The following is a 10,117-nucleotide window of genomic DNA, read 5'->3' on the forward strand; positions in this document are numbered from 1 at the left end:
TCTAGTCTCCAAATATCCTAATAATAGACCTGTGTGTGTCAGTCACTCAGTCCTGTCTGAATCTTTGTGACCCCATGGACTGTATGTAGCTCACCAGGCTCCTCTGTCCATGGGATTCTCCAGACAAGAATACTGGAGTGGGTTGCCATTCCATTCTCCAGGGTTCCTTCCCAACCCAGGGATCAAACCCAGATCTCCTGCATCGCAAGCAGATTCTTTAGTGTCTGAGCCTAGAGCGTGGATACAGTAGACCTACATACTATAATATTAATCATTAAAAAATCATGAGAAACAAAACCAAAATGTGACCCACTGTGATTACAAGGATTCTTGGTTTCTCAAGTAGGTGTTCACCTCAAGAGGAGGGAGAAATCAAAGGCAGAAAAGTCTAAGGGCCTTTCCCATTTGTACGTTTTTCAAAGTCAATTTGAAAGTGCTAGAAACCTGCAGGCTCACCCAGGATGGGGGCGGAAGTGGGCACATGCTATAACAGAAAGCGCGGAGAAAAAGTGCTGTGATGGAGGAGGGGGATCAGAATGGAGCGAGGGGGCCAGGTTCAGGGGGTCCGGGAGGAGTCTTTACGCCTGCCTGAGCAGGGCAGCAGGTACAGGGAAAGAGGGCCAGGAACCAACCCACGCCTGTCCCACCTTCTTCGCTGTGACTGACCCAGGGCCATCCTCCTGGGGGACACCCTTAGGACATGGCACTTTGGGTAAGAATACTTTGTTCTTGTGTTGTGTCTAAAGTCTAATGATGCTATTCCTCCCTAAGTCTTTTTTTAAGATTTTTCTTTAGCGGACCATTATAGTCTTTATTGAATTTGTTACAATACTGTTTTATGTCTGGTTCTTTGGCCTGAGCATGTGGGAACTTAGCTCCCCAACCAGGGACTGAACCTGCACCCCCCTGCATTGAAAGGCAAAGTCTTAACCACTGGACTGCCAGGGAAGTCCCCTCATTAAATTTCTTTGTGCGACACTGGGTTAAAAGGGCACCATGTCATCTAGAAAGATGCATTTTGACAGGTGGAAACTTAAAGCCAAACGAGGAAGGCTTTTTTCCTACCCCAATGCCCTCGGCTTCGGGAGGGGAGGGGTGACACCACCAGATATTGTTAACAAAGAAACTGGCCTCAGGCTGGTGTCCCTCACTCAGCTGCTCAGCCTCCCAAGATTCCACTGACCCCAGCGACAGACATGATGACCTGTGTTCTCTCTCTCACACACCCCTAAGGCTGCACTGGGTGATCTTTCTTTCCCCTGAAATACACTGTCTTCCTTTAAACCACAGCTCACCAGCACACACACCCCAAATTGTAACATGTGAGAGGAAGTGTGTACAGTAACAGGCCTTACTTGCCACCCCACCTCCAGTTCCTAATCCCAGGGACCACAAATATGGTGGCAGTTTTCAATGAAGAGTTAAGGCCTCCAAAGCAATTCTAATTTGCAGTGACCTCTGCTTCGCTCTTAGAAATCCCCTGCTTTGGGAAAAGGCTGATTACACTGGTGGGGTAGCTCATATGAGCCCCATGTTACCTCTGTGGCTACTGAGACTCAGACTGAATTCCCCAGAGTCTGGAATGGTATATGGTGAGACTTTTAATATGAGCTTCAGAACTGGTTCTTTTTACATGTATTTCCGTGATTGCCAGCGGTGGGAGGGTGAGTGCACACCCCCTAGAGGGATATTTGTGTGTGTGTGTGTGTGTGTAAGGGGAATGCTGAAATCATATTCAATATAATAATTTAATGAGTGCTTGGAAAACAAACCCTACTGACTTCCTTTGCAAACTGTAGAAAATAAAGTCTGATAGAACTCTTCTTGGCTCTCGCGGACGTGCAAAGACATCTTCCTTACTATGGAGGGCATCCAGAGCAGAGACAGTGAGGTGTTCGTGGTTTGTTTATCAGATGAGGGGGTAGGTGCCGTCTCCACTGGCCACGTGGTCCTGCTCTGGCTCACTCACACTTTGTATTTCACAGCATCTTGCAATGGAATTGTTCTCAGTATTGTGTCATCCGGAACTATTGCCTACCAATAGCCATTATTTTTCTCCTTCATCTAATGCCACCATCTATGGTCTGAATGTCCGTGTCTCCTACCAGACTCACAGGCTGAAATCACTGTAACCCCCAAAGGGGATACCAGTAGGGGGAGTTTTGGCAGGTGATTAGTGCATGAAGACGGAGGCCTGCTGGGTGGGATCAGTGCTCTTATAAAAGAACACTGAGTCTTCCCTGGTGATCCAGTAGTTAAGAATCCGCCTTGCGAGGCAGGGGACAGAGGTTCGATTCCTGGTCTGGGAACTAGATCCCAAATACCTTGGAGCAACTAGAGAGCCTGCACGCCAATGAAAGGTCCTGCACGATGCAACCAAGATCCCGAGTGTGGCAACTAAGACCCGACACAGCCAGAAACAAACCAAAAAAGCACACAGGCCCCTGGCCCTTCCACCACGTGAGGTTACGAAGCAAGGTCTCTGCACCCTGGAAGTCCACCCTCACCCGACCACTCTGGTGCCCTGATCTCAGACCTGCAGCCGCCAGAACACAGAGCAACAAATTTCCGTTGTTCATAAGCTACCCGGTCTGTGGTATTTTCTTATAGCAGCCGGAACGGACTCAGACAAAACAGACTCAGGAAAAAGGTACTGGTGGTACAAAAACAGAAAGAATACAAGGTTTTACATATAGTATATTCTCAATTTTATGAAAAAAACTTTTTTTTACTAATTTATAAGTTAGTATGAGAAGCAGTGTGCTGTAGTTGGAGAAAGCATGGGCCTGCAGTCAGAAGGTCTCTGCTGCTTACCAGCTGCATAAACGCTTTGCTCCCCTGTTGTCTTATCTGCAACATGGGCAGTGTGGGGAAAGAGCTACATTTATTTCAGGAAAGTTGAATTAAATCAGAACTAATTTAAATAAAACACTTTGACGATAGAAAGCACTCAGTAACTGATCTTGTTATTATTCTGAGGAGGGACTAGACAGAGCCAGATTCATGAGCATACAACTGGGGCCACACAACGCCTGGTACCTGGCAAGCGCTCTGAACTTGGTTTAAAGCTGGGCTGCGGCCATCTTAAAATGCATAATAATTTTTTAACAAGGGGCTCCACATTTTCACATTGGGACTTGCAAATTACATCACTGGTTCTGAGAAAATACATACACACACACACACACACGGAAAAGACTGAAAAGGAATACATCAAAATGTTAACAGTTTATCTTCGGGTTATTTTAAAGGTGATTTCTATTTCATTACTTATTCTTCTGTAGAGTCTACATTTTCCATTTTGAATATATATTACTTTGTTTCCGAGAGAAAAAAAGTGAACACATGTTCTTTTATAAAACAGTTCTCCCCATTTTGCAGATGAGTGAAACCAAGGTAGCAGATAGATAGGAAATGACTCACACCAGGGCACATTAAGACAAGGATGGGGGAAGCGCACCCCTTCTGGTCCTGCTCCCCTCACAATGGTCTGAGTTACACAGCGTTTCCAGCACGAATGTCTCTGGGCGTCTGACCTGGTCTGGGGAACCAGCTCCACACTCTGCAGAGGGAGCCCCAGATCCCTGGCCTGTGAGCATGCGCACAGGCTGACTGCTTTCAGAGCTTTGAAAGCAGATGCCACGGTTCTGCTCCCAGAGGGCTCCCAGCCGAGTTGTGCATGAGGTGGCTGTGCACACTCTAGATGCTGTGAGAAGAGCAGGGAGGACCTGGTTGAGCAACTGAGGGGCTTCCCTGGGGGTCCAGTGGCTAAAACTCTGTGCTCCCAATGCAGGGGCCCCAGGTTCCAGCCGTGGGTGGGAAACTAGATCCCACATGTCACATGCCACAGTGAATATGGAGATCCCGCATGCCACAACCAAGACCAGTGCAGCCAAATAAATAATTTAAAAAAAAATAAAAAAGGGCAACTGAGAGCACTGAGCAGTCTTTTCAGTCAGGTTCTTCACACGGAAAATATAAAGGCTCCTCTGAACCTCCCTCCCCACCCCGAAGGTGTCCAGAGGTGAGCAGTATGAAGGAGCAGGGTGTGTGAACACAAGGGATAATCCCACTGTGTTCCCCACAGTTCACAGTATTAAACATCTCTAATAAAATCCCACCAAGATGGTTTCTTTATTTCACGCTCACAAAAGCCCAGCCTCCCCTGTGCTCTGATTTTCCTTCCTGCACTTTCTCTTCCCCTCCTATGTCTCTTGGCAAGCATCCAAATCAGAATTTTTGGTGCCCTTCCCCACCCCCGCCCCATGAAGGCCTCTTGAAGGTCCTCACAGTTCATTCCTACTTCACCCAACCCTTCTTCCTCCAAGAACCAAGCCTGCTCTCAACAGCCCCCTGAATCTCCACAGACTAGCAATCTTTACGAACCATTAGAACTCATCTCCAAAAAAAAAAAAAAAAGAACTCATCTCTGGTAGAATTTTCTAGGCTCAGACTCGAGGCTTTGGGCTGAGATCAAGAGAATAAAGGAAAGACTCAGGGGAGCTCGACAGCCAGGCTCACGCTGGTGAGAGTCACATGAAAATTAACATTAGCTCCATTATGGAGTCCTTCTCACACCATCCAGGCAGGTAGTTGGCTTTACACCCATGATCTGACTTAGTTTAATCCTCACCATGATCTTGATAAATTAGGTACTAAGGCCCCCATTCTTACCAGATGAAAGAGGCAAAGTAACATGTTCAAGACACAGCTAGTCAAAACCCACAGAACATGCAACACCAACGCGGAACCCGATTTCACACCTCGGACGTTGGTGATCATGACACGTGACATAAGTTCATTGTTTGTAAAAAATGCACCCCAACAGCAGGGATGTGACAATGGGGGAGACTGTGCTCTGTGTGTGTGTGGGCGAGGGGCGGGGAGGTCTATGGGGATTCTCCACACTGTGCACTCAATTATGCTGTGAACCTAAAGATGCTCTAAAAAACAAAGTCTATTAAACACAGACAGACACAACTAGTAAGGACCAGGAGTTAAAACTAGGTCTGTCTCCTGCTGTACAGCACAGGGAACTCTGCTCAACGGTATGTGGCAGCCTGGATGGGAGGGGAGTTAGGGGAGAATGGATACCTGTATATGTATGGCTGAGTCCCTTCACTATTCATAGGAAACCATCATGGCATTGTTTGCTAATCAGTTATACCTCATTACAAAATAAAAAGTTTAAAAAAAAAGCAACAAAAGAAAACTAGGTCTGTCTCCTTAGGTGATGGTGAGATACTATCTTCAAAAACTCATTGAGCTACATTGCACAGGCAGAAATAATGATAGTGTGTGTGTGTGTGTGACATCCTATTATAGATCACATTGGTATGTCTGTGTGCATGTTAAGTAGTCACCACGGAGAAAAGAGAAAGAAATGGAAAAGAGAAATCTTAAACTGAGTCCTGCCTCCATTAGGAAAGTAGAGTGATCCTGGGTTGGTCACTCTGATTTTGATTTCTCCATCTGTAAATTGCAACTGGGTCGTTGGGAGGCTCAAGTGAAATAAAGTGTGTACAGAGTACTCTGAAATCATAAGCAACTCTCCCCATATTGGTGCCCCCCACATACACACCCATACATACCCACGCACACTCACATGTTCACATCCATGTGATTGAGGGGTAACCAGGAACCTCTGCTTCCACCTTCCCCACTGAGCCGCCGGCCACCTGTAACACGGAGTGGCTGGACTGGCACTTCCATCTCAGTCTGTGAGCTCTGACCTCCAATCTACTCACAACCCGAAGTGGTACCGTTTGAGCCCCCGCCCCTGCCCTTCCCGCTGGTCTCGGGGCACTGTGCGCAGCCCTTGCACCCTCACCCCTGTTCCCTTGTGGCACCTGCTGGCCTCACCCTCCCCACACCCTACCCAAGTCCTGGTATGACAGTAACATGCAGATGTCACTGTCTGGGGACACTGTCAGCAACGAGGCCCTGTGGACCAGTGTCCCACCTGCTGCTGGGGTAAGCAGTCATAACTTTGTGCTTTTACATTCACCTTCTTCCCCTTATCTCTCTCTCTCTTTTTTTTTCCTATTGTGTCATTTCAAGACTTGAAAAACCCCACGTGATCCTATGTGACTTGTGATTACACAGCCCCAACATACCCAGAGGTGCTTAGAGGCGTATAAACCACGCTACCTGCCCGGAATTCGAGTGGTTCCCAGGAAGCACCTTAGGGATAACTTCAGAAACAGACGGTGGGTCAGCAGGGACAGGAGTGATGTGATCCTAGGGTCCCAACAGCTTCCCTTTAAGCTGCTTGACAGTAATGTCTCTACAAGGTTTCATTTAAGAAAAGATCCCCTTGCTCTGAAGAGTCTGAAGTCTCTCTCTCCTATGACTAAGAAGAGATGAGCTATTCTCACCCCTGAGCCACCAAAAGAGTGCCAGGAGCCTTTTCATCACAGAGATGAGAGGTGTTTTGCGCCAGTGCGAGGAGAACCAGGTATTAATCATTCATGGAGGTCTGAGTCACAGTTAAAATCCCCGTACTCTGAATGCAAAAGAACAAAGGGGAATTTTACTGACCACAATCAAGAGCATCCCCAGGCCTCCTGGGGCATTCCTTCGAGACCTGCGTGCCCTGGGTTCCTACTCATGTCAAATCAGCCTTCACCTAATGAACATCCATTGTGAGATGCGTGTCCAGGATGGGAATGTTTAATAGTAGTGGCCACTGCTCAGTAATGCTTTGAATATGTGAATTTTGCTTCAGAAGCTCCTGGCTGTTGTTCAATATGGTAGTTACCAGCTACTTAAATGTAAGTGCATTAAAATTAAACAAAATTTAAAATTCAGACTCTCAGTCACACTAGTCACATTTCATGTATATTTCATATTTCGAGTCATATTTCAGTCCCTACATGTGGCTAATGGCTGCTTTCACCAAACTCTGAAGATGGAAATGCTCTGTTGGATGGTGCCAGAGCAACCCGACTTCATTCTTAATGACCCCTTTGGCCAGCTGGGCTCCTCATCAGTCCCTGCACTGGTGTGTGCCTGCTCAATTGGTCAGTTGTGTCCAACTCTTTGTGACCCCATGGACTGTAGCCCACCAGGTTTGTCTGTCCATGGGATTCTCCAGGCAAGAATACTGGAGTGGGTTGCCATTTCCTTCTCCAGGGAGATCTTCCCAACCCAGAGATTGAAACTAGGTCTCTTATATCTCCAGCATTTGGCAGGCAGATTCTTTACCACTGAGCCACTGGGGAAGCCCTTAGAGATTCTTAACTTTTACTAAAATTCAGACTGTGATCTGAGATCATATACTGTTACACAGGAAGTGTTCGATATAAACACACTTTAGAAACAGAATTTAAGAGCTTTAGGGATGTTGCTGCTGCTGCTAAGTCGCTTCAGTCGTGTCCGACTCTGTGCGACCCCATAGACAGCAGCCCACTAGGCTCCTCTGTCCCTGGGATTCTCCAGGCAAGAATACTGGAGTGGGTTGCCATTTCCTTCTCCAATGCATGAAAGTGAAAAGTGAAAGTGAAATCGCTCAGTTGTGCCTGACTCTCAGTGACCCCATGGACTGCAGTCCACCAGGCTCCTCCGTCCATGGGATTTTCCAGGCAAGAATACTGGAGTGGGTCGCCGTTGCCTTAGGGATGTTAGGAATCCTCTTTTGTGACAGCATTACTTTTCATGAAGGAGAATGTAAGATCCAGAGAGGTTCAGTGATGTGCCTGAGAACACATGGTGACTCAGCACACACGATCCCAGGTCACCCAGTTTTCACCCAGGGTTTGTCTCACCAACTCAGCATTAAGGGGTCTCCTCACTGCAGGACCCAATAGCTCTCTGTGCTTCCTACATAGCAAGATAGCCCTAGGGTCTCACTGTGGGCCTCCTACTCCATGACCACTTTCTGAGTTGCTGAGTGTTTACTTACATATAAGTTTAAGCACATTAAAAAAAAAAAAATACATACTTTCCAAGAGACAGTTTCCCTAAAAATGTCCCATGGGCTTCCCACTGCAGAAGTCACCCTGGCAGTAAAGAGAAACAGACTGAACAGCCTCTGTGTAGGTACAGTTTCAGTATTACAAGCAAAGGTCAGAAGCACTCTTCACTATAACTTAACTTGCCATGTGTGTCTCACAAGGGCATGTATTTTTATTTGATATCATATTATCTTTCCAGGGCTTCCCCAGTGACTCATATGGTAAAAAAAAAAAAAATTTGCCTGCAATGCGGGAGATCCAGGTTCAATCCCTGGGTGGGGAGGATCTCCTGGAGAAGGGAACAGTTATCCACTCCGGTATTCTTGCCTGGAGAATTTCATGGACAGAGGAGCCTGGTGGGCTACAGTCCATGGGGTCGCAAAGAGTCAGACATGACTGAGGGACTAGCAGTTTCACATCTTTGCAGTAGGGGCTCAGCTGTCACTTCTCCAGTGGGACTAAGACTTGAAAGACCTGGTCTGGCATAGAAAACAAACTTACAGTAACCAAGGGGGATGGCCGGCGGGGGGGAAGGAGAGATAAATGAGGAGTTTAGATTTAATATATACAGGCTACTATATAAAAATAGATAAACAATAAGGACCTACTGTTTAGCACAGGGAACTATATTCAACATCTTGTAATGACCTATAATTGGAAAGAATCTGAAATAGAATACATGCATTCGATATCTTGTGATAACCCATAATGGAAAAGAATCTGAAAAGGAATGGATATACATATAGTATAACTGAATCACTTTCCTGTACCCCTGAAGCTAACACAACACTGTAAATTAGTTATGTTTCAATATTCTTAAGGTTATAGAAAATAAATAAATTTTTCTTTTAAAAAAAAAGACATGGTCTGGGAACTTGGACCTAGCTGTGATAGTGAAGACTCTAGATCCTCTTTCTGTTTAGAAACAGAAGTCAGCAGATTATACAACCCGAGGGACCCAGTCAGGTCCACTCTGTTTTTGTAAATAAAGTTTTATTGGAACATGGCAATAGTTCTTCATTTACATATTGTCTATGGCTGCTTTCAGGCTGCAATAGCAGAGCTGAGACAGATGTACTAGATGTAACAGAAACTGGAGGGCCTACAAGGGTAAAAAATATTTGTTCTCTGTCCCTTCTATCATTTTACAGAAAAAGTTTGCTGAGCCCTGGTCCAGTCAGAAGAGATAAGCCATCTCCCAAATCCTGCTTGCTATTTACTTCCAAACGATGCTTATGAGGTGGGGAAAGTCCAAATCCAAGAAGATCTTGCCAAACCGAAACCATTATTGTAGCCAATTACAGCTGTTTCCTTTTAAAACCAATGTGCTTTTAATAGGGGTTTGGAGGGAAAATATCTTCAGGTGCTTTTCTCTTTTGCATTTTTTTGTTCTGATTTCCCCTCTATTTAGCCAGATGTGTCATATCGTCTAAAGGATGACTGAGGTTGTTACAAACAGAACTGCAAGGAAAAAAGGAATAATTGATATTTTGCTTCTTACATTCGAAATAAGGTTTTCCACTGAGACTATATTTTTGATAGCCAGGTTTTGTTGAGAATAAGGATTTTTTTTTAAATATTAATTTATTTGGCTGCATTGGGTCTTTCTAGGTTGGGGTAGTAGTAAAGAATCTGCCTGCCAATACAGGAGCCCCAGGAGATATGGTTTCAGTCCCTGGGTGGGGAAGATCCCTGGGAGGAGGCAGTGGCAACCCACTCCAGAATTCTTGCCTGCAAAATTCCATGGACAGAGGAGCCTGGCGGGCTACAGTCCACGGGGTCGCAAAGAGTCGGACATGACTGAGTGACTGAACACACATACAACATTAGGGCTTAGTTGTGGCATGCGGGCTCAGTGGTTGCCCCATGGCATATGGAATTTAGTTCCCTGACCAGGGATGGAATCCATGTCCCCTCCATTAGAAAGGGGATTCTTAACCACTGGACCTCCAGGGAAGTCCCAAGAATGAGGATCGTCTAAATGTCTTTATTTCCTTTTTGAATTATTATCAAGGTGTTCCACATAAGGCAAGTCCCAATCAAACAGAAAGAGAAAGAAGAGAAAGTCCACCTTCTCTGACCCAAGGTTATGTGGGTTATGGGAAGAAGGGAAGCAGAGAAAGAGAAGGCAGGTGTTCAGATGTGAGTCCCAATTTCCCCTC

The sequence above is a fragment of the Bubalus kerabau genome, chromosome 1 (genome assembly GCF_029407905.1).
Source record: "Bubalus kerabau isolate K-KA32 ecotype Philippines breed swamp buffalo chromosome 1, PCC_UOA_SB_1v2, whole genome shotgun sequence".
Lineage (NCBI taxonomy): Eukaryota > Metazoa > Chordata > Mammalia > Artiodactyla > Bovidae > Bubalus > Bubalus kerabau.